Here is a 24,506-nt window from a genome sequence, read left to right on the forward strand (position 1 = left end):
CTGGGTCTTTCAGCATGACAATGATCCCAAACACACCGCCTGGGCAACGAAGGAGTGGCTTCATAAGAAGCATTTCAAGGTCCTGGAGTGGCCTAGCCAGTCTCCAGATCTCAACCCCATAGAAAATCTTTGGAGGGAGTTGAAAGTCCGTGTTGCCCAGCAACAGCCCCCAAACATCACTGCTCTAGAGGAGATCTGCATGGAGGAATGGGCCAAAATACCAGCAACAGTGTGTGAAAACCTTGTGAAGACTTACAGAAAACGTTTGACCTCTGTCATTGCCAACAAAGAGTATATAACAAAGTATTGAGATAAACTTTTGTTATTGACCAAATACTTATTTTCCACCATAATTTGCAAATAAATTCATAAAACATCCTACAATGTGATTTTTCTGGATTTTTTTTTCTTCTCATTTTGTCTGTCATAGTTGAAGTGTACCTATGATGAAAATTACAGGCCTCTCTCATCTTTTTAAGTGGGAGAACTTGCACAATTGGTGGCTGACTAAATACTTTTTTGCCCCACTGTATGTGTATTTAGGGTTCTGCTTAGCCTCCCATGATCAACCGAGGAGTCCAACACTGTGGACTGTGTCGTTTTGCGACCTGTCCCTGTACAGTCGCTTATATACGCACTCTGAACTGTGCAACTAGCATACACTGGCCTTTTTGTTTCATTTTTCTCTCTATTTCCTTTCCCCACCACTTCCTCTTCTGTAATTAAAAGTGAACCCCCCCCCCCCAAAAAAAAAACTAAACAAAAACAAAATGTTAACAATGGCCTCAGTGTGTTTGTAACCGCAACACAGTGGACGTATGAATGACGTTATGCTAGCTAAAGGCAACAGTGTTTGTAGGGTCGGTCAGTGTTGGTGCCTCATGGTAAAACAGCCAATATACGACGGGTCACACAGGCATGCTATGCTGTTAGCAGTGCTGCTATGGGTGTGTGGGGTCAGTCTCAGTAGTGTTGCTCAGGAATTGTGTTTGTGTGCTTAGGCATTGTTTGATTCTCTCCCTCTGTGTGTGTGTGTGTGTGTCTCTCGCTCTCTGTGTGTGTGCGCGCGCCTGTGTGTGTGTGTGTGTGTGTGAAGGCCCTCGGGTATTTATAAATGCAGTGTCGGTCCTGTGGTGGAGCGTTGCAGCCCCGTAGTCACTGAAGGAGGAGGTCAAACATGGCAAGGGGCTCATCACTCAGCCCTAATGATGCCTTGTTTTCCCGCCCCTCTCCCTGCTAGCACCCAGCCAGAGTGCACATCTGACGGGGTCATCCGTGGGTCACGACCCCCAAGGTGGCCGCCCGGGCCCTCTCACTAGACGACTCTTGTTTTTGTTTGCCCTCTCTCTCTCTCTCTCTCTCTCTCTCTCTCTCTCTCTCTCTCTCTCTCTCTCTCTGTGTGTGCTTTAGACTATCTATTCTCTCTCTCTCTCTCTCTCTCTCTGTGTGTGCTTTAGACTATCTATTCTCTCTCTCTCTCTCTCTCTCTCTCTGTGTGTGCTTTAGACTATCTATTCTCTCTCTCTCTCTCTCTCTCTCTCTCTGTGTGTGCTTTAGACTATCTATTCTCTCTCTCTCTCTCTCTCTCTCTCTCTCTGTGTGTGCTTTAGACTATCTATTCTCTCTCTCTCCCTCCCCCCTCAGTCAAAGTAGCTGGTCCCCATAGCAACACATTGTGAACTCTTTTAATGTTGTAGTGGTTCAGTGGACCAATAATGTGTGGAATCCGTGTTGATGAATACCCTGTGTTGGTGCCTGTAATCTGGTCCTCTCCTATTCCTCATTCCTGACATTTCTGACAAGACACTAACTGATCTCTTATCAGTCTCTTCTCACTCTACCTCATCATTCAGGAAGGATGTCAAAGGATCCCTCTGCATTATCTGGCTGTCTTTTTTTTTCAGTCAACATGTCACATGGTTGGATGGTATGTCCTGGACTACTGGTCCTGAATCAGTCAATATTGTAAGTTTATTCCCACCCGCTTTGTTTTTCTGTACTGGCTTTTGGTCACATGACGATTGAGAGGTGACACTCAAACATTTCCTCTGTCACAGCTGATTCAAACTATGGGGTTTGTTGGCTGTCAAATCTCCTGAGAACTGATAACAGGTCAGCCGTTAGAGAGAGAGAGATAGAGAGGGAGGTAGGTAGGGAAGGAGGGAGGGAGGGAGAGAGAGTTGCCTCACATGCTGCTGTGTGGGCGGCGTACGCAGTCGAAGGGTCAGTGGGGTGCTGTGATAGGCTAATCTAACAGGAAGGGAGGGTCGGCCATGTCTCACAGAGCTCTTAATTGGCTGTGCTCGATTTCTCTACGAAATGTCATCTCATCACCCCCCCCCCTCCCCCCCCCCAAACTATTTTGGAGTGTGATCGTCAAACAGATATACAGAGCTATTAGTTATTGCATGCGGTGTATATTCATTCTGTGGGATCATGTTCATTACAGCATTGTCCTTTTCATAGACAGATGCATGACAGATGACCCAGTAGGGAGACAGTTGTCCTGAATAACCGGAATGTGCTAAGGCCCCGCTATGTTCATACCTTGTTTACTTCCTCACTGTCATAAATCTTCGATTCACCTAAGACGTTGCAGTGCCCTTCCTCGAGTTACTAGATTAGTACATCATTATAAGCTGTGTCATTGTGTGAGTGAGAACCAAACCAGGCCCCAAGTTAGCTGTCTCTGAGCATGCCTGTGTCAGGGAAAGGGAGAAGGGAGAAGAGCAAGGGGGTGGGGGTGGGGGGGGGGGGGGAGGAGGGGGAGAAAAGGAGGCGGCTTACTGGGCTAAAGAACCTAAATCCTCATAAAAAAAAGAACATGCACTCGGCCCAGGACAAGAGAGAGGTAGAGAGTGAGAGAGGAGGGAAAGAAGTTGATTTCCTTTTTCAGCAGAGCCATACATCACAGGGCCTCCCAGCTGCAGTGTCACGGGCTGACAGAATGACATGTGTCATTTATCAAAGGGGCCAGGCCGGGGCCTTGGGAAACGTGCACCACAAAGCCTGAGAGAGTTCATTCCAACGCCCCCCCCCCCCACGTCTCCACTCCGCCCCCGCCATTCTCTCTCTTTCCTCACCCCTTCGCTCTCCTCGCTTCGCCTGGTGCCAAAAAAAGGCCCTGTAATGTTTTCTGTCTTCCCAACACCAACACTACACACACACACACACACACACACACACACACACACACACACACACACACACACACACACACACACACACACACACACACACACACACACACACACACACACACACACACACACAGGGGTCCTGCCTGTACTCAGCTGTGGAGTGTGTGTGTCTCACTGTAACTCCTCAGGGGGCTGTTGCTGTTGTTGTTCAAGGCTTAGAGCACTGTTACTAGTGCTAAGCATGGTTTGGCCCTGCCTGCCCCCCTTCCTCCCACATCATTCTTCGCTGTAGTCACTAACATACTAGTAACTACTTATGTTACTTTTGTTTTTTTTTGTCTCTTGTTCTGGTCTACAACATATTCTCCCAGTATCTCGTTTTGGTATGTGTTTGTTTAGGTCCATGTGTGTGTGTTTCTGTGCGTCCGTGTGTTTACGTCTGTGTGTGTGTTTGTTGTGTGTCACTCGTTACCTGCTGTTGCCGGAGTTGTTTGACAGAGTGATTATCTCCTACCCAGGCTGTCATCCCCCAGTGAGGTCCTTGGGGTTAGCAGCACTACCAAACGCCTCACCCCTACCCCCTTCTACCCCCACCGGCCTCCCCAACAGGGTTAGAACACCATCACCAGGCGCCTCCTGAATCAATAAACACACTCACCCTGGTGTGGCAGGGACATGGAGCACCAGACAGGGCTTAGGTGTCTGCTCTCTCTTTCTTTCTCTCTTTCTCTCTTTCTTTCTTTCTTTCTTTCTCTCTCTCTCCTCTCTCTCTCTCTCTCTCTCTCTCCTATCTTTCTGTTATTTATGTATCTCTCTCCTCTCTCTCTCTGTTATTTGTATCTCTCTCCTTCTCTCTCTGTTATTTGTATCTCTCTCCTCTCTCTCTCTCTCTCTCTCTCCTATCTTTCTGTTATTTATGTATCTCTCTCCTCTCTCTCTCTGTTATTTGTATCTCTCTCCTTCTCTCTCTCACTCTCTCTCTCTCTCTCTCTCTTTCTCTCTCTCTCTCTCCTATCTTTCTGTTATTTATGTATCTCTCTCTCCTCTCTCTCTGTTATTTGTATCTCTCTCCTTCTTACTCTCTCCTCTCTCTGTTATTTGTATCTCTCTCCGTCTCTCTCTCTCTCTCTCTCTCTCTCTCTCTCTCTCTATCTTTCTGTTATTTATGTATCTCTCTCTCTCTCTGTTATTTGTATCTCTCTCCTCTCTCTCTCCTCTCTCTCTGTTATTTGTATCTCTCTCCGTCTCTCTCTCTCTCCCTCCTATCTTTCTGTTATTTATGTATCTCTTTCTCCTCTCTCTCTCTGTTATTTGTATCTCTCCTTCTCTCTCTCTTTCTCTCTCTCTCTCTCCCTCTGTTATTGATGTATCTCTCTCTCTCTCTCTCTGTTATTTGTATCTCTCTCCTCTCTCCTCTCTCTCTGTTATTTGTATCTCTCTCCATCCCTCTCTCTCTCTATCTCTCTCTCTCTCTCCTATCTTTCTGTTATTTATGTATCTCTCTCTCCTCTCTCTCTGTTATTTGTATCTCTCTCCTCTCTCTCACTCTCTCTTTCTCTCTCTCTCTGTTATTTATGTATCTCTCTCTCTCTGTGTTATTTGTATCTCTCTCTCTCTCTCTCTCTCTCTCTCTCTCTCTCTCTCTCCTATCTTTCTGTTATTTATGTATCTCCCCCTCTCCTCTCTCTCTGTTATTTGTATCTCTCTCCTCTCTCTCACTCTCTCTTTCTCTGTTATTTATGTATCTCTCTCTCTGTGTTATTTGTATCTCTCTCTCTCTCACTCTCTCTCTTTCTCTCTCTCTCTCCTATCTTTCTGTTATTTATGTATCTCTCTCCTCTCTCTCTGTTATTTGTATCTCTCTCCGTCCCTCTCTCTCTCTCTCTCTCTCTCTGTTATTTATGTATCTCTCTCTCTCTGTTATTTGTATCTCTCTCCTTCTCTCTCTCACTCTCTCTCTATCTCTCTCTCTCTCCTATCTTTCTGTTATTTATGTATCTCTCTCTCCTCTCTCTCTCTGTTATTTGTATCTCTCTCCTTCTCCCTCTCACTCTCTCTCTTTCTCTCTCTCTCTCTGTTATTTATGTATCTCTCTCTCTCTCTGTTATTTGTATCTCTCTCCTTCTCTCTCTCTCCTATCCTTCTGTTATTTATGTATCTCTCTCTCCTCTCTCTCTCTGTTATTTGTATCTCTCTCCTTCTTTCTCTCACTCTCTCTCTTTCTCTCTCTCTCTCTCCTATCTTTCTGTTATTTATGTATCTCTCTCCTATCTTTCTGTTATTTATGTATCTCTCTCTCCTCTCTCTCTGTTATTTGTATCTCTCTCCGTCCCTCTCTCTCTCTCTCTCTCTCTCTCTCTCTCTCTCCTATCTTTCTGTTATTTATGTATCTCTCTCTCCTCTCTCTCTCTCTGTTATTTGTATCTCTCTCCTTCTCACTCTCTCTTTCTCTCTCTCTCTCTGTTATTTATGTATCTCTCTCTCTCTCTGTGTTATTTGTATCTCTCTCCTTCTCTCTCTCTCCTATCTTTCTGTTATTTATGTATCTCTCTCTCCTATCTTTCTGTTATTTATGTATCTCTCTCTCCCCTCTCTCTCTGTTATTTGTATCTCTCTCCTTCTCTCTCTCACTATCTCTCTCTCTCTCTCTCTCCTATCTTTCTGTTATTTATGTATCTCTCTCTCCTCTCTCTCTCTGTTATTTGTATCTCTCTCCTTCTCTGTCTCTCTCTCTCCTTCTCTCTCTCTCTCACTCTCTCTCTTTCTCTCTCTCTCTCCTCTCTCTGTTATTTGTATCTCTCTCCTTCTCACTCTCTCTCTTTCTCTCTCTCCTATCTTTCTGTTTTTTATGTATCTCTCCCCTCTCTCTCTGTTATTTGTATCTCTCTCTTTCTCTCTCTCTCTCTCTCCTATCTTTCTGTTATTTATGTATCTCTCTCCTCTCTCTCTGTTATTTGTATCTCTCTCCTTCTCTCTCTCTCTCTCTCCTATCTTTCTGTTATTTATGTGTCTCTCTCTCCTCTCTCTCTGTTATTTGTATCTCTCTCCTTCTCTCTCTCTCTCTCTCTCTCCTATCTTTCTGTTATTTATGTATCTCTCTCTCCTCTCTCTCTGTTATTTGTATCTCTCTCCTTCTCTCTCTCTCTCTCTCTCTCTCTCCAATCTTTCTGTTATTTATGTATCTCTCTCTCCTATCTTTCTGTTATTTATGTATCTCTCTCTCCTCTCTCTCTGTTATTTGTATCTCTCTCCGTCCCTCTCTCACTATCTCTCTCTCTCTCTCTCCTATCTTTCTGTTATTTATGTATCTCTCTCTCCTCTCTCTCTCTGTTATTTGTATCTCTCTCCTTCTCTCTCTCTCTCACTCTCTCTCTTTCTCTCTCTCTCTCCTCTCTCTGTTATTTGTATCTCTCTCCTTCTCTCTCTCTCCTATCTTTCTGTTATTTATGTATCTCTCTCTCCTATCTTTCTGTTATTTATGTATCTCTCTCTCCCCTCTCTCTCTGTTATTTGTATCTCTCTCCTTCTCTCTCTCACTCTCTCTCTTTCTCTCTCTCTCTCCTATCTTTCTGTTATTTATGTATCTCTCTCTCCTATCTTTCTGTTATTTATGTATCTCTCTCTCCTCTCTCTCTGTTATTTGTATCTCTCTCCGTCCCTCTCTCACTATCTCTCTCTCTCTCTCTCCTATCTTTCTGTTATTTATGTATCTCTCTCTCCTCTCTCTCTGTTATTTGTATCTCTCTCCTTCTCTGTCTCTCTCTCTCCTTCTCTCTCTCTCTCACTCTCTCTCTTTCTCTCTCTCTCTCCTCTCTCTGTTATTTGTATCTCTCTCCTTCTCACTCTCTCTCTTTCTCTCTCTCCTATCTTTCTGTTTTTTATGTATCTCTCCCCTCTCTCTCTGTTATTTGTATCTCTCTCTTTCTCTCTCTCTCTCATATCTTTCTGTTATTTATATATCTCTCTCTCCTATCTTTCTGTTATTTATGTATCTCTCTCTCCTCTCTCTCTGTTATTTGTATCTCTCTCCGTCCCTCTCTCACTATCTCTCTCTCTCTCTCTCTCCTATCTTTCTGTTATTTATGTATCTCTCTCTCCTCTCTCTCTCTGTTATTTGTATCTCTCTCCTTCTCTGTCTCTCTCCTTCTCTCTCTCTCTCACTCTCTCTCTTTCTCTCTCTCTCTCCTCTCTCTGTTATTTGTATCTCTCTCCTTCTCACTCTCTCTCTTTCTCTCTCTCCTATCTTTCTGTTTTTTATGTATCTCTCTCCTCTCTCTCTGTTATTTGTATCTCTCTCCTTCTCTCTCTCTCTCTCTCCTATCTTTCTGTTATTTATGTGTCTCTCTCTCCTCTCTCTGTTATTTGTATCTCTCTCCTTCTCTCTCTCTCTCTCTCTCTCCTATCTTTCTGTTATTTATGTATCTCTCTCTCCTCTCTCTCTGTTATTTGTATCTCTCTCCTTCTCTCTCTCTCTCTCTCTCTCTCTCCAATCTTTCTGTTATTTATGTATCTTTCTCTCCTATCTTTCTGTTATTTATGTATCTCTCTCTCCTCTCTCTCTGTTATTTGTATCTCTCTCCTCTCTCTCTCTCTCTCTCTCTCTCTCCCTCTCTCTCTCTCTCCTATCTTTCTGTTATTTATGTATCTTTCTCTCCTATCTTTCTGTTATTTATGTATCTCTCTCTCATCTCTCTCTGTTATTTGTATCTCTCTCCTTCTCTCTCTCTATCTCTCTCTCTCTCTCTCTCTTTGCATTTGTATCTCTCTATCTCTCTCTCTCTCTTTCTTTCTCATTTCCTCTATTGTACAGACAGATTGGGGTGTGTGGGAGGGCCTCTGTCAAAATGCTGCACTATATCACAGCGCTACTTTGGTTCTCTCTGATGCTTTGTTAGTGCAACTTAAGCTATAGCAGATAGTGTTTACAGTAGGGCTAGTACTACATCTGGCCTTGTTGAGTCGCAACCCTCTCTTGTGAGTGATGCTATGGAAGTGTATGGCGACAGGAAGCATATGCTAGGCCAGTTATGTGACAAACCCTTCGCGCAAACGGGCGCACATGCCTTTAAACCGGCGACTGTTCCACATCTTCCAAGTTCTCACAGTCGTTTGGTGTCATTTTCAGGGCTTTGATAGTGGCATTTTCTAATCTGTAAAACCCTCTGAAAAAAAAACCCTGAAAGCCTAGTTTCTGATTCATTGAAGTGTTTGCTCTCACACCGTGGCAACGCTTGATAACAACCTCAGTCGCGCACCTTATGACTTTGCATAAATGTAACTTGTGTACCTTTTTCATTTTTGGGTAGGAAAGGGAAAGAGATTTTGACTGGTGCAGCAGTAGAAGCAGCGACTGGGTGATAGGTGCATCATATTCCATGGTTCTGGAAGGAGGAGAGGAGAACAACTAAAAAGGCTGTGTGGACATCTCCGTTTAATAATTAAGTTCAGACCCAGAGCAGCATTAGGTGGCTAACAGACAGACAGAGAGAGGGGGGGAGGGGGAGGGGGGGCAGGCAGCTAGATAGTTAGAACAAGGAAGAAGGAGGGGAGAGAAGAAAAGTGAGAGATTCTTTGCTTTTGTCCGTCTGTTAAAAGATGTGCTACATCATCGGGGGGGGGTATTCACTGTGGTGTGGCTGTGACGACCCCTCCAACAGGTCAGAGATAGTACACTCTTGTGATGGGGGAGATAAAAATCGATACATTTATTTATCGGGATATTATTTTTGACAATATATCGTATCGTTTTGACAACATCACAATATTATTTTTGCACTAGTTGGCTGTACAGTACCTGCACCAAAACACCATTATCTTTTTCCTTCATAGCTTGTTCTCCATCTTTTATTTCCATGACTGTTCAAAACGTTCTCATGGCAGCAGACATTTGTGAGCAATATGTTTGGAACATCCAATTGCAATACAATCTAATTATCAAATCGCAATACGTTTTGAATTGTGAGAATCGCAATACATATCATATTGGCACCTAAGTGTCGTGATAATATTGCATCGTGAGGTCCCCGGCAATTCCCGGCCCTAGTTCACCGCCCCAATGCATCTTCAGACCCCCCCACCCCACCCTGTGTGTACACTTCACAACCACTGAGGTAGAAAGGAAGGAGTCAGTGTCTTGTCTTTGGTCTTCCTCATACTGCAGCCATGTTGCCATCTAGAATGTTCCTGGCTTGCAACTCAAAGACTGAGAACCAGAGAGGAAAAAAATAAGAGCGAGAGAGAAGAGAGAAGGACAAGGTTTTGACTAAGTGAGCTCTGTGTCTTTGCAGCGTGACTACGTTAATGGCTGCTTTGCTTCTCTCCCCCTCGCTCTCTTTTTTTATTTAGTCTCTCTCTGTCTCTCTCGCTGCACCTTTGTCTCTCCCTCTCTCTCTCTCTCTCTCTCTCTCTCTCTCTCTCTCTCTCCTGCTCTCCCTCTCTCTCTCTCTCTCTCTCGCCCCCTTGTCTCGGCAGCCCTTTTCATTTGTCTTCATAAGCCTAATTTATTTTCCCAGCCAGATGTGAGCTGACAGACATCACTCAGTGGCCCGCCTCCACCGGGCCCCCCCCGCCTTAGTCCCCGCCAGGAGGTCAGGAAAACAGTCACGTCTTCCCTCGGCTCCCCCCTCCCCTCCACACCCCTCGCACTCCCCTGGATCCCCCCCCCCCATCAGCATTACAGAAGATGGATGTGTCTTTAAAGCAGAGATTGATTGTGGATATCAGAGTTATGGCGCCATTTATCACGGCCAATATTATTTAGACGAGAGGGATTGAGCGTGGAGGTGTAACTCGGAGCCCTCCTGGGTAGTAAGAGGGGGGGGGCAATGTGCGAGGAAGTTGAATAGATTAGCGACAAGCACGTGTCTCAGTTGCTCTGCGCCTTGGTGAGCGAGTATGTGTGTGTATGTTCAAGTGTGTTTATGTGTGTGTGTTTATGAGGCTGTATTTCAGCCTGTGTGTACTTGCAATGTGCTCGTTTGTGTCCATCTAGCTGTGTGTGTGTGTGTGTGTGTGTGTGTGTGTGTGTGTGTCTTTCCGGGCTGTTGTTGCCTCCTCTTTTAGATGTGTCTCCATTGATCCCCGGCGATGTGATCCTCCTTGGGAGTCTTTTCTCATCGGACGTTTGATTTATGGCTTCATTAGGATCCGTGTGCTGTCTCCCCCTTTTCCCTTTGTCTGTTTCCTCTCTCCCAGGTCACTCCTCTATGGAAGAGCCAAACCAAAACCACTCTCTGTGGGGGAGACTGAGAGAAAGAGACTCGTCAACTAAATCAAGCACCTCAACTCTTTCTTTTTGTTTACGGCATTAACTTTACCCCACACCCAAATGTTTTTGGGAGGTATTTTCTTGTTATACTTAGGCTGGTTTTCTCATGCTTTTTTGCCTTGTGCCCTGAAAGTACCTACCCCCCCCCCGCCAGAGTTGCACCCCGGTATACCCCCTCTAAGTCCCTCTCGGGTAAAAGCCTTCATTGTGTGTGTGTCGTCTTTTATGGTTCTTGTCTTCTCTCTGGAAAAAGAGGAGGGATGCTCTCCACCCGACATTCAAATGCATGCGGTCATGTGGCCAACAGTGCAGGACAAACGCCACAGGGTATGAACCTTGGCACTGAAAAGGAAGTGTGCGTGTTTGTTTGCTCTTGTGCATGTGTGTGTGTTAACCTCCACTTTTTGTGTACAGAACATTGGAAACACCTGCTGTTTCCATGAAATAGTGAACCCAAGTGAAAGTGTCGATTTATTTTACCTTTGTTTAACTAGGCAAATTCAGTTAAGAACAAATTCTTATTTTCAATGACGGCCTAGGAAAAGTGGGTTAACTACCTGTTCAGGGGCAGAACGACAGATTTGTACCTCTTCAGCTCGGGGTTTTGAACTTGCAACCTTCCGGTTACTAGTCCAACGCTCTAACCACTAGGCTACCCTGCCGGCCCTGGGAAGGTGAGGAACCAGTCAAAGAAGGATTTTTAAGACATGGATTGTGTACGTGTGACATTCGGAGGGTGAATGGGCAAGATAACAGATTTAAGTGCCTTTGAACAGGGTATGGTAGTAGGTGCCAGGCGCACCGGTTTGAGTGTATCAAGAACTGCAACGCTGCTGGGTTTTTCACGCTCAACAGTTTCCGGTGTGTATTAAAATGGTCCACCACACAAAGGACATCCAGCCAACTTGACACAACTGTGGGAAGCATTGGAGTCAACATGGGCCGGCATCCCTGTGGAACGCTTCCGGGCACCTTGTAGAGTCCGTGCCCCGACGAATTGAGGCTGTTCTGAGGGCAAAAAAGGGGGTGCAACTCAATATTAGGAAGGTGTTCCTAATGTTTTGTCCACTCAGTGTACAGCTGCCATTTGAAACATTCCCTTTTCACTCCTCTCCTATAGCCAGTCGCCTGTCATAACTCACCTGCTTTCCTTCACGAAGAAGGGAATCTAAGTGTATTCTTTCTCCTGTTTGGAAATCCGCGCAATTATCAGAAGTCAAGTCATGCCGGCATGTAAAAAGAGGCGAGGTAATCACACTTTGTGCGGCTGCTTTTGTGGCCGTGGCGTGATGGAAACGGGTCCAAATACGAGATTAAAAGCTGCCGGTGACTGACGCTGTTAGCCAGATATGCCATAAACTTGACTATCTCCTATTGCGGATTAGCTCAAATTCTACCGGGAGGGAGAGGCAGCCGTGGTTCCTGCCTCGCCTGTTGGTGGGCATTTGAGGCACTCTTAAGTTGACAGTGTCTGTCTCTGCTTAGTTCACTGAGACAGGTCGTGTGACAGCAGATGCCTGGCACACTGCTTGAAAAATGTGTGTGTGTGTGTGTGTGTGTGTGTGTGTGTGTGTGTGTGTGTGTGTGTGTGTGAGTGAAAGAGATTTATTAAATGACAGAAAGCATGTGTGTTTCAAAGTGATTGTGTGTGATTGACTGTTTGTTTCTAGATAACTGCCAAGGAGTGACCCATTTGAACCTCTGTATCTTTCTGCTGGTCATATTGTTAACTTGTGTAAATCTTATGACTGGCAACAAGGAAATAAATACAGACGGTTGTTATCAAGTTCTCCTGTGAGTCAGTTCTGGTGAAGTCAGTTAGCCATGGCCTGTGTCTGAAATGGCACCCCATTCCCTATGAAGTAGTGCACTATGTAGGGAATATAGTGCCATTTGGGATGAGGCAGGACTGGAAGAGATGGAGCAGGTGCTGCATTTGCATGAGCAGGGTCCTGTTCATTAGGGCACTCGGCAGACATTGTTTTGCAACAGGAAATGAAAGGTGGTCCCTCCCTGTTTCAGTCCGTTTGCTTCCAGTTGATGCCTTTATGAACAAGACCCAGGTGCTGAAGTTTAATATTACAATGCAGTTACAGTGGGAATTCAAACGCTAGGATTTCTCTATTGCCCGTATCCTCCCCTTTCTTTAAAAAACGAACAACACCACCAAGTTAAGCCATTTTCAATTGAGGTCCAGTATATTTTCCAAATGATTATAATCTCTGCTTTAAAGAGATTCTCAGGTACTTTTGTCTGCTTTTTGGCCAGTAGTTCTGTACATAAATAACATCTATTTAGTACATAAATAACATCTATTTAGTCTCAAATAAATAATGAAACTTGTTCAATTTGGTTTATATGATGCAAAAACAGTGTTGGAGAAGAAAGTAAAGGTGCAATATGTGCCACGTAAAAAAGCTAACGTTTAAGTTCCTTGCTCTGAACATGAGAACATATGAAAGCTGGTGGTTCCTTTTAACATGACTCTTCAATATTCCCAGTTAAGAAGTTTTAGGTTGTAGTTATTATAGGACGTTTGAGTATTGGATCTACTTATAGGCACTGTAGTATTGCCAGCCTAATCTTAGGAGTTGATAGGCTTGAAGTCATAAACAGGGCTGTGCTTCAAGCATTGGGAAGAGCCGCTAGCAAACACAGGAAAGTGCTGTTTGAATGAATGCTTACGAGCCTGCTGTTGCCTACCACCACTCAGTCAGACTGCTCTATCAAATATCAAATCGTTGACATCATTTTAACCTAATAAACACACAGAAATATGAGCCTTAGGTCATTAATATGGTCAAATCCGGAAAATATAATTTCGAAAACAAAACGTTTATTCTTTCAGTGAAATACAGAACCGTTCCGTAAGTCTAAATATTGCTGTTACATTGCGCAACCTTCAATGTTATGTCAAATTCTGTCAAATTAATCTCTTTGTTAGGAAGAAATGGACTTCACACAGTTCGCAACGAGCCAGGCGGCCCAAACTGCTGCATATACCCTGACTCCGAATGCGCTTTTGTTAAATCCTCACCCGTTTGGCAAAGTAGACTGTGATTCACCGCATTGATTATATGCAACGCAGGACAAGCTAGTTACACTAGTAATATCATCAACCATGTGCAGTGCAATGTAATCGGCCATAATCGGCGTCCAAAAATGGCAATTACCGATGGTTATGAAAACTTGAAATCGCCCCTACTTTAATCGGCCATGCCGATCGGTCAACCTCTAGTATGAACTACGCGTTGAGAAATCCAGCCCAAAGCAAGAGGTTTAAAAAAAATATTTACTTCTGGAGCATGTCTTTAAGTGTTTGTACTTTCAAGTCAATACACCCAAGTCAGAGAGGGGTTTTCTTATCCAATATCCACTCCTCTGGAATGTTGGAGCTACAACATGCAAATGGAGCCTGTTTTGAAATCCCTACTTCCATCTCCAACGCCGAGCCGGAGTGATTTGCGATGGTGACATGTCCTTTAATGTTATGCAGTAAAAGTTGGAGGGGATTTATCAGCGAGACCCCTGTTTCCCTCGCGCTGAACGCTCTCCTGGGGTCACATGGTGGCAGGTAGTTACAGCCTCACCGCAGTTATTTACCGTCAACACACTTTTGATTTATGGCCTGCATCCCCCCTCCTACTTCTCTCCCTCTCTCTCTCTCTCTCTCTCTCTCTCTCCTACTCCTCACACTCCTCTTCGTTTTTCTTTCCCTTCTGTCTTCACCCTCTCCTCTCCTCCTCCCATCCTGTAATAATTTCATGACATGACATGTTTGGTTCAGTCCAACCCGCAGCGGTGGAGTGGAGGTGAGAGTGAGTTACTCAGTAACAACCTCTTTTGCTCAGTAGTGCTCAGTGTGACACAGTCACACAGTAGTTTTATGGCTGGGACTGCGGGCTCTCTTGTGTTATCCCCCCCCACTGCACATATGTTTCCCCATGAACGACCGTAGGCCTACATGTCCAACCCTGTCAGTATGTTGATGGATTACATCTCAGAGAGAGAGAGAGAGAGAGAGAGAGAGAGAGAGAGAGAGAGAGAGAGAGAGAGAGAGAGAGAGAGAGAGAGAGAGAGAGAGAGAGAGAGAGAGAGAGAGAGAGAGAGAGAGAGAGAGAGAGAGAGAGAGAGAGAGAGAGAGAGAGAGAGAGAGAGAGAGAGAGAGAGAGAGAGAGAGAGAGAGAGAGAGAGAGAGAGAGAGAGAGAGAGAGAGAGAGAGAGAGAGAGAGAGAGAGAGAGAGAGGTAGTGAAGGACATGGCAGCTTTAACGCCGGCCAAAAAGACTGTGCTGAACACCTGTTCATGTCTCCTTCGCCCCTTCAACTTCCCCATTACCTGTCAATCTATCACACGCAGAGCCAGATCAAATATCTGGAATGGGGGGAGGGGATGCAGTGGGAGAGAGGGAGGGATGAGTGAAGTAGGAGGGAGAGAGAAGGGACAGTTTGTACGACTAGTAAAAAAGGCTGAACCATTTTAGGTAGTAAACTGTGCTTTGGGCAGTTCTCTGTGAAACTTTTATGTTTTGGACTTTTGGTCATATTTCTCCTCAATCCAGTTGTCTTTTTGTTTTTTCTCAATGTTCTGGGCTGCTCTGTCTGGCCTTTGATTGGCGCCTCTGTGTATTGATGTGAATCTCTGACAGACAAGCGCCTCTGCAGGGAGGCGGGGAATGGGGTGTCGGATTACAGCGACAAGGCTACTGCCTCTGTGTTCCTGTGTTTTGGTGTGTGTGTTTGGGTGGAGGAGGGGGGGGTCTGAGCTCATCAAGGTGCATTAGTGCATGACCAGTTCCACCCCTCCTTTATTATCCTTTTTGCTCTCTCTCTCTCTCTCTCTCTCTCTCTCTCTCTCTCTCTCTCTCTCTCTCTCTCTCTCTCTCTCTCTCTCCCCCTGCTCTCCCCTTTAGTGTCTGAGCTCTTGTGATTTACGGTAATTATCCATCGTTGGGGTCATCTATCAGGCTCGCCGTTGCTAGGCGATGGAGACAGCTGCGGCTGGCTGGGCTGTTTTCTGGGCCGCTCTGTTGTCTTGTCGAGGGGAGGGGGGGGGGGTGCTCAGGTGAAGTTGGGCTTGCTGGATTGTCGGGCTGGGCCTGACACGGAGATTTAAAGTCACAGGTTCCTTTGTGGCGAGAGAGAGGAAGGGGTATTGATGTTGAAAGGGGGCAGGTGGAATTTGAGGGAAGAGTTCAAGGGGAGGAGGTGGGGGGGACTGGGGCAGCTTAAAAGGCACAGGTGACGTGTGTGCCAGTGTGTGGTGGTGGTGGGGAGGGTACGTTTTAAAAAGGGATTTATTTGGGCAGATGGACGTTTGGGGCCTTGCGAGTGAGCGGATGTTTTAGGGGCCGTGAAAATTAGGGCGGAGGGAGAGAGAAAGGATTTTATAACTGTCGACAGGTGCGACTCGGAGCCTTATGGCCGTTCGGGCCTGTGAGTTGTGTTACCCCTCAACCCCAATGTTATTTCGATGGCACTCACTATGCTAATAGGAAGGTACGCAGACTGGGTTAACTGTGGCTGGACCGTTGAACTTTTCACAAAGTGGCAACTACATCATGACAGTGTTGTTGTTAGTTTGACACATAGATGCGGTCCCTTTACCGAAACAGCACCAACATACACACACAATCCTGCCCTCTCCACCCCTCCCTTTACCCAAAACTAATTACAAGCGGTTAGTGTTCGTCATCGCGTTGTGGGGTGGGAGATGAAGAACACCTCTCTGTTCATTTGTAATCAGTTGTTTGTTAATTAGCTAACCTGTTGTAAGTGGCCTTAAGGGCCGCTGTGTAATTAGCTAAGCTGCTGGAAGCGGCGAGTGTGTGTTGACATTGACCTGAAGCGTCCACTCGACCGTCCCAGCCACTGTCATGTCTGTCCCCCTGTCGTCCGTTGTCATGGTCACCCTGGACAAGGAGGCGGGGGCCCCAATCAATTATTATACCCTCAGCCCATTGTGTTTGGTCAGGGAACACACACACACATAATGCACACACTGCCGGGTAATACACACACACATACACACACACATCAGCCATGTCCGGGCACACACACACGCACAGACACTAACACGCCATACCCCTGGTACCTGTACCCACTACCTCACCAGCCTACTACTTTCCAAGCATTCCTGGAGAAGTACCAAAAAAAAATACAAAACACACATACCCACACACACACACACACACACACACACACACACACACACACACACACACACACACACATTCTTTTGAACATTACATTTTCATATAAAACAGCATCCCACCTAAAATGAACAGCATCTGTGTTGGAGCGGTTTTTTAACTCACTTCAAAGGCACTTGTTTACTCTCCTGCCTCCTGACATTGTCTCTGGTAATTAAACGGACGCGTTGAAATTTATGGTTTAATTATACAGGGCTTGTTATGCAAAGGAGACGACGGGGATGAGCTGATATGCCCAATCAAAATAAATACATTCCATATTGTTTTATTGAACCTCTGTGTGCGTGCATCGCTTTAGTTCAGCTACTCAGGTTGGACTGTGTGTGTGTGTGTGTGTGTGTGTGTGTGTGTGTGTGTGTGTGTGTGTGTGTGTGTGTGTGTGTGTGTGTGTGTGTGTGTGTGTGTGTGTGTGTTTGCATGCACGCCTATACGTGCATGAACCCACATGTTTTGCCCCATCTCCTAACAAACTAGTAACATGCTCAGTGTATGTGTGTGTGTGTGTGTTTGCATGCACGCCTATATGTGGATGAACCCACATGTTTTGCCCCCTCTCCTAACTAGCTAGTAACATGCTCAGTGTGTGTGTGGGTGAGAATGAAAATGTTATTTTTTTAAAAGCGAGATGAATTGCGATCGATCCCTGCTGGTTCACTCTATTGATCCCACGGCGCGTTCAGCCCAGCTGTGCTACACCAAGTGCATTCACTCAACTCAGCCGCTCAAAACATCCACTCGTTTTTACACCCCCCCCCCCCCCCTCTTTACAATCAGACAGAAGAACCAACAAACATGTTGCTAAATAAATGTCTGGGTGTGTGGGTTAGTGTACAAGAATGCATGGTGCAGAAAAAAGGTGTGTGTGTGTCTGTGTGTCTGTGTGTGTGTGTCTGTGTGTCTGTGTGTGTGTGTCTGTGTGTCTGTGTGTGGTGCTTCCGTTTTATTTATAGAGCCAGGTCTATTAATATCCGACTCAAAGATAATTTCAGAGAAACAAGCCAAGAATACACACACACACACACACACACACACACCCTACCTCTTGTATCTACACACACATACAGTACATGCACACCTCCCCTTCCTCTCATTCAATATGTCTAAACCTTCACACAGAACGGTGCTACCTGTCTGCCAGGCAGTAGTTTTCTTCTCGATGTCCCTCTAGATTTGTCATGTAAGAGCTGTTACTGCCCAACACTGTTTCCCATCGTAATCTCACATTCGAATCTCAAGAATAATAATTGTAATTCGTGCTGTATTTTGTGCCGTAGTGAAGTCAGGGAATAGGAAAAGAATCCGGAAGACACTCCGCTGACATGACTTCATCGCCCCACTTGTCACCCTTGGCTAACACTTAAGCTAACAAAAATATTAAAGGTTAGAGACCACATTACAGTAACTGTAACTATGCCTTGCGAGTTGTGTGTAGATCAGCTGTCAACCCCCCCCACCCACCACCAACTTTGTGGACACACACAATCGATACCCATTCAAAATCCTATTTTCATTAACCCCGAACCTTAGCCCTTTAACCCCTAACCCTAATTCTAACAACAGCTCCCCGCACCTCTCTGATTCAGAGGGGTTTGATTTAAATGCAGAAGACACGTTTCAGTTGAACGCATTCAGTTGTGCAACTGACTAGGTATTCCCTTTACCTAACCCTAACCCTAACACTAATTCTAACCCAACCCTAAATCCCTGACAAATGGCTTTTTTCCTTGTGGGGACTGGCAAAATGTAAAATGTTGGTTTGTTTACTGTCATTGTGGGGACTTCCGGTCCCCACAAGTATTGTTAAACATGTCCACACACACACACACGCGCTCCGGCTCTGTCTACAGGAATAGTGTGTGTGTGTGTGGCCACCGCTACACTCTGCTCCGGTCGGAGGTTTTCTCAAATGAGTGAAGATGAATCGGTACGGTGAGCTGGAATGTGGCGCAGCAGTTATTTAAGGCTCTGTAGGTGCTTGACCATATGCTGTATTTTTCCCCTCGGGTGGGGCTGACGTCGGTGGTTGGACCAGTGTGGGGAGGGAGGGGGAGAGGGAGGGAGGGGCTGACGTCGGTGGTTGGACCAGTGTGGGGAGGGAGGGAGGGGGAGAGGGATGGAGGGAGGGAGGGGCTGACGTCGGTGGTTGGACCAGTGTGGGGAGGGAGGGAGGGAGGGGGAGAGGGATGGAGGGAGGGGCTGACGTCAGTGGTTGGACCAGTGTGGGGAGGGAGGGGAGAGGGAGGGAGGGAGGGGCTGACGTCGGTGGTTGGACCAGTGTGGGGAGGGAGGGAGGGCCTGACGTCGGTGGTTGGACCAGTGTGGGGAGGGAGGGGCTGACGTCGGTGGTTGGACCAGTGTGGGGAGGGAGAGCAGGGGAGGGAGGGAGGGGCTAACGTCAGTGGTTGGACCAGTGTGGGGAGGGAGAGCAGGGGAGGGAGGATAGGGTAGGGAAAGGAAAGGAGGTGGAAAGTGGTGGGGGTGGCAGTGAGGGGAATTATTTGAGGACCTATATCACTCACATCTCCAGACTAGATATTAGGATTTAGGAAAACGATGCAAGGGAAACAAATCATGTATTACAGAAATGGATAATTATCCTATATATTTTGATTTCTCTATATTTTACAAATACTTTTTACCTCTTAATTTAGGTAAGATGGTCCGTCTGGTGGCGCTAAACCCCAGACACTTACAGTAGGTATCCGTTTTCTTCTTACACATCTATAGTGCATGTAGCCTACTCTATACGGTCCTGTAAACAATCAACTGTATCATGGAGAGTGTGAAGTGGGAAGTGGAGGGTGGCAGGCCCAGATTCCGGTCTGCTGTTGTGTACCCCTGTGCCTACAAAAAGGTGCGATCTAGAACCTAAAAAAAGTTATTCGGCTGTCCCCAAAGGAGAACACTTTGAAGAACCTTTTTTTGGTTTCAGGAAGAACCCTTTTGAGTCCATGTAGAACCCTATTGGGTTTCACATGGAACCTTTTCCCCAGCGGATTCTACATGTCACCCAGAATAGTTCCACCTGGAACCAAAAAGAGTTATCCTATGGGGACAGCCGAAGGACCCATTTTGGAACCCTTTATTCTAAAGAGTGTACCGTCCGGTGGCGTAGATGAGTGGAGGGCCTCGGTGGGCAGACCGACACGCAGGCAGGCCACTGCTCTCTCACGTTAGCCGCTCCAGAGGAATCCACAACCCAGCATGCTCTCTGTCTGCTCTCCATCTCTCTGACACGGCGGGCCGGCAGCAGACATTACCATAATTGGGTTTTCTACATGACGGGACAGAATAAATAATAATGTCATTTTATTTACAACCGCATCCCCTCTTGTCCCGGTCCGAGGAGCTATCGCCCCCGCCCCTCATCCCCTTCACACACACTCATCCCTCTCTCTCTCTCTCTGGCTGGCGCGAGTCGTCTCGTCGGGCCGCCACGGCGCGTAGGTCAAGCGATGGCTTTTTGATCAGCTTCTGTCCAAAGCCATCAGGGCTGAGAGGACCGTAATGGAGGAGCGGGGTGACAAACAGAATGTAGGGGAAGGAATAAGACTGCCAGTTTCCCATTAGAGCGTGGGCTAAATGGCCCCTGGCCCCCACCTCCCTCCCAGCTCCCCATACCCCCACTCGCCCACTCCAACTCCAGCCTAAATCACATGAGTGAAGGGGGCCAGGATTGGACATTAGTGGTGCAAATGACTGTGGTGATTGCACCCCTCTTCCCAAAATCACATCAGATAAATAGAGAAATGTGTGTAAGGAAATAGGAGGGGTGTTGGGAAATGGGGGTCAGAGAACCGGAGTACCCGACTGGTTCTCTCCCTCTCTCTCTCCCTCTCGTTTCATCGCCTTTCTGTTTTTCTTATCCGTTTTGTTTGGGTTTGACTACGGCCAAATGGTGAGGCATCGCCAGCCTGACACAGAGATGAATTCATTTAACAACTAGCAGATTTCGGAAAGACAACAAAAACACAAAATGGAAGGGCCAGACCAAGATGCCAAAGTTTGAGAAGAAATGATATGACGCTGAGCCTACTCTCTGCTAAAGCGCTGATACACATGTGATTCCATTTCAGTTGTTATCATTCCCCAAATCAAATGAAACAGCTGTGTGTGTGTGTGTGTGTGTGTGTGTGTGTGTGTGTGTGTGTGTGTGTGTGTGTGTGTGTGTGTTACACCTCCAGCCCTAAAATTATGTTGAGACAGTACAGAGTGAAAAGGAACACAGTCATCCCAGACCCATTAATCATAACACCATCTAGACCCCCGTGTCTCTCTGTCGGTCTACTCTCCAACAAGACTACACACATCTGAAACCCCCTAACGTGAGACGAAACTAGGGATTACTTTGTTTGGTAACGGTTAAACAGAAAATAGGGATTACTTTGTTTGGTAACAGTTAAACAGAAACTAGGGATTACTTTGTTTGGTAACGGTTAAACAGAAACTAGGGATTACTTTGTTTGGTAACGGTTAAACAGAAAATAGGGATTACTTTGTTTGGTAGCGGTTAAACAGAAAATAAGGATTACTTTGTTTGGTAACGGTTAAACAGAAACTAGGGATTACTTTGTTTGGTAACGGTTAAACAGAAACTAGGGATTACTTTGTTTGGTAACAGTTAAACAAACTAGGGATTACTTTGTTTGGTAACGGTTAAACAGAAACTAGGGATTACTTTGTTTGGTAACGGTTAAACAGAAACTAGGGATTACTTTGTTTGGTAACGGTTAAACAGAAACTAGGGATTACTTTGTTTGGTAACGGTTAAACAGAAACTAGAATTTACTTTGTTTGGTAACGGTTGAACAGAAACTAGGGATTACTTTGTTTGGTAACGGTTTAACAGAAACTAGGGATTACTTTGTTTGGTATCAGTTACTGATAGTGTAGTTTGTTGCACATAATATAGATGGACTGTCCACTAACACCTTTTTTTCAAAAACAATGTAGATCTTCCGTGGTGTTGCTAACGTTTAGTATGTGTGCGTGTGTGGTGCCCAGAAATGGCGTGGCGTTTAGTGTGTGTGTGTGTTGCGGTGACATGGCGTGGCTTGATCCCGGACGTTTGTGACAGCACAGGACTCGGGACACATCCTGGCCGCACCACCACCTGTCCCTTTGACGGCGAGGCGTCCTGGAGCAGAAGTGACAGGCGCCTTTACGGCCGTGCAGATGGCCCCGCTCACAGCCATCACCCGCTCGGCAAGCTAAACCACCGGGGACAGCACGCCAAACCCCTCCCCTCGCTCCCGTCTCCCCTCATATGTGTGTCTAGGTCTAGGACACTTTGAGTCGTTGTGTTCGATCGGGTTTCATGAATTTGCTGAACGGATATGGCTGTCCTATTTCCGTTTAGTTTTTTTTTTACGGAGGGGGAGGAGTTGTCGTCTGATTGCGATTTAATCAGTCAAAAGATATAGATTTTATGTTTCGCAATTCTCTACCTAGGCCTAATTCTTAGATGGGTTTCATCATAAGATCCCATATTTATGGTTTCTGAAGCCTTCCACTTTCCAACCTGTGATTTTACAGATGTTTTAAACCGTTCTTTTGTCTGCAGGCTTTGATTTCCCTCTCTTTGTTGTTTCCATGACAACACGAGGGGATAAGCATTGATTGACAGTTATCGTCAAAGGGTCTCCTTCACGTCCTGTCGTTCACCATTCCCTGCCCCTAACCCCTCCCTGCCTCGGCCTGTACTTCGCCATTCACTCACAGATATTGTTCCTCCGTTCCATTCCCCCTTTCATTCCGTAGATTTGCGGGGCTGCCAAAATGCCGTTTTTGGCACCGATGTTGTGGACATAGTTATTCACATGAGTTCACTGGAACTGATCAGAGGCGAGTGACGACTGAATCGCCTGTTTTACTGTATGATTTCATCGTCCTCTTTCTTTTCAAGCACAGGTTGGCCGTTGGTGAGGGGAAGGCTGCCATAATACCGGGGAAACGTCTTACAGTTAGAGTTTGTACAGTAGATAGCTAATGCTAATCTGCTGTGTTAGGGATTTTCAGAGTTTTAGGAACTGTCTCAGCTTCTGTCTGTCAGTGGGATTGAAACACAGCCAGGCTCTCCTGTGCTGCGCTCGCTTCCCTCCAAATCCTGTCAGGAATCAAGAGAATGAGCAGGATACAGTATGTGGCTCGTTTTGGAGAGAAGGGCATATCAGTCATAGACAGAAAATACCAACCTATAGACAACGGTAGGTCCTTTATGTTCGAAAGCTACCGCGTTAAAACGTACATGTATGAGAACATGCGAATGGCACACACCAATGCAGGCACACACACAAACACGCACGTGCACACACACGCACGCACACACTTCCATATGCAGCTGCTCGCCTTTTTTCCCCTCCCGTCTCCTCTCAGGCAGCAGTAAATGGTGCCAGTGTACATATATCAGGTATTATGTCCACTTAGATTATGATATGACAGGTTAGCGTGCTGTTTGAAGCTGACAGCACATCTGTTTCATCAGGAGAGACTGATGCTGGCATCTGGGACACACATCTCACCACGGAGGAAGGAGATAAAGGGAGAACTGAGGGGGCCGACTTTCCTGTCTCCCCTCCCTTGCTCCGTCTCTCCCTCTCTCCACCTCTTCTTTACTCTGCCCCCCCCCCCCCCACCTCTCCCTGGCTTTAATGCTCACCAGCTCTCTCCTGCCTCTCCTACGTTCTATTTTCTCGCAGACTCACTCACAATATTTCCCATATTCTTTCCCTTTCTCTCTCTCTCTCCCTTGCTCTCTCTCTCTTTCCCTTGCTCTCTCTTTCTCTCTCCCTTGCTCTCTCTCTCTCTCTCTCTTTTCCCTTGCTCTCTCTCTCGTTCCCTTGCTCTCTCTCTCTCTTTCTCTCTCCCTTTCTCTCTCTCTCTCTCTCTCTCTTTCCCTTGCTCTCTCTCTATCTCTCTCTTTCCCTTGCTGTCTCTCTCTCTCTTTCCCTTGCTCTCTCTCTCTCTCTTTCCCTTGCTGTCTCTCTCTCTTTCTCTCTCCCTTGCTCTCTCTCTCTATCTCTCTCGTTCTCTCTCCCTTGCTCTCTCTCTCTCTCTCTCTCTCTCTTTCCCTTGCTCTCTCTCTCTCTCTCTCTCTTTCCCTTGCTGTCTCTCTCTTTCTCTCTCCCTTGCTCTCTCTCTCTATCTCTCTCTTTCTCTCTCCCTTGCTCTCTCTCTCTATCTCTCTCTTTCCCTTGCTCTCTCTCTCTCTCTCTCTCTCGTACCTGTTACATTATGCTGTCCTGTACGTTCTTTAGTTTCATCCCGTGTTTTTGATGCTAAGTTGTTTACACACGGTATGTGTAGAGGAAAAGAATATAGATCACAATGTATAGTATGACTCATATCCACTTCCACCTCTCAATAAGCTGTCTAACATAACAGAGACAGTCAAGGAGTGTCACTCCCCTATTTGACATTGTAGAAATGACTTGACAGTACTGTCTGGTATTTAATATCATTTTATTTATTAACTCCACGAGAGTGGCCTTTGGCACATGAGTGTGGGTTAAGGAGATGCAACATCCCAGAATGATTGTTTTGTTTCCCTCCCTCCTGATCGGTTGCGTAAGCTCACCACGTGAATGACTAAAGAAAGTGAAGTTCACTGTGTGTGTGTGTGTGTGTGTGTGGGGGGGGGGGGGTTAGAGATAAGGCATGGGGGAAAAGGAAAGGAGGAGAGTCAAGCAGCTGGCTAACAAGGCCAAGCAGTTAGCGATATCCTAGGGAACAGCAGTCATGGGCAATGAAATAGGGAGTTAAGAAAGACTCACTGACACTCAAAGACATACACGTGAGCACACACACACACACACACACACACACACACACACACACACACACACAGAGAGACAGATAAAAGCCGATATTTCCTGCCACAGACTATTCA

General features: G+C 46.0%; 1 protein-coding gene across 2 annotated transcripts in view; it reads left to right on the forward strand.

Annotated features, from left to right (window-relative positions):
* The window catches only part of LOC135522453 (teashirt homolog 1-like), a 41,316-nt gene that overhangs the window by 11,918 nt on the left and 4,892 nt on the right, over nucleotides 1-24,506 (forward strand). The window lies entirely within an intron of this gene.

Source organism: Oncorhynchus masou, chromosome 30 (assembly GCF_036934945.1).
Source record: "Oncorhynchus masou masou isolate Uvic2021 chromosome 30, UVic_Omas_1.1, whole genome shotgun sequence".
Lineage (NCBI taxonomy): Eukaryota > Metazoa > Chordata > Actinopteri > Salmoniformes > Salmonidae > Oncorhynchus > Oncorhynchus masou.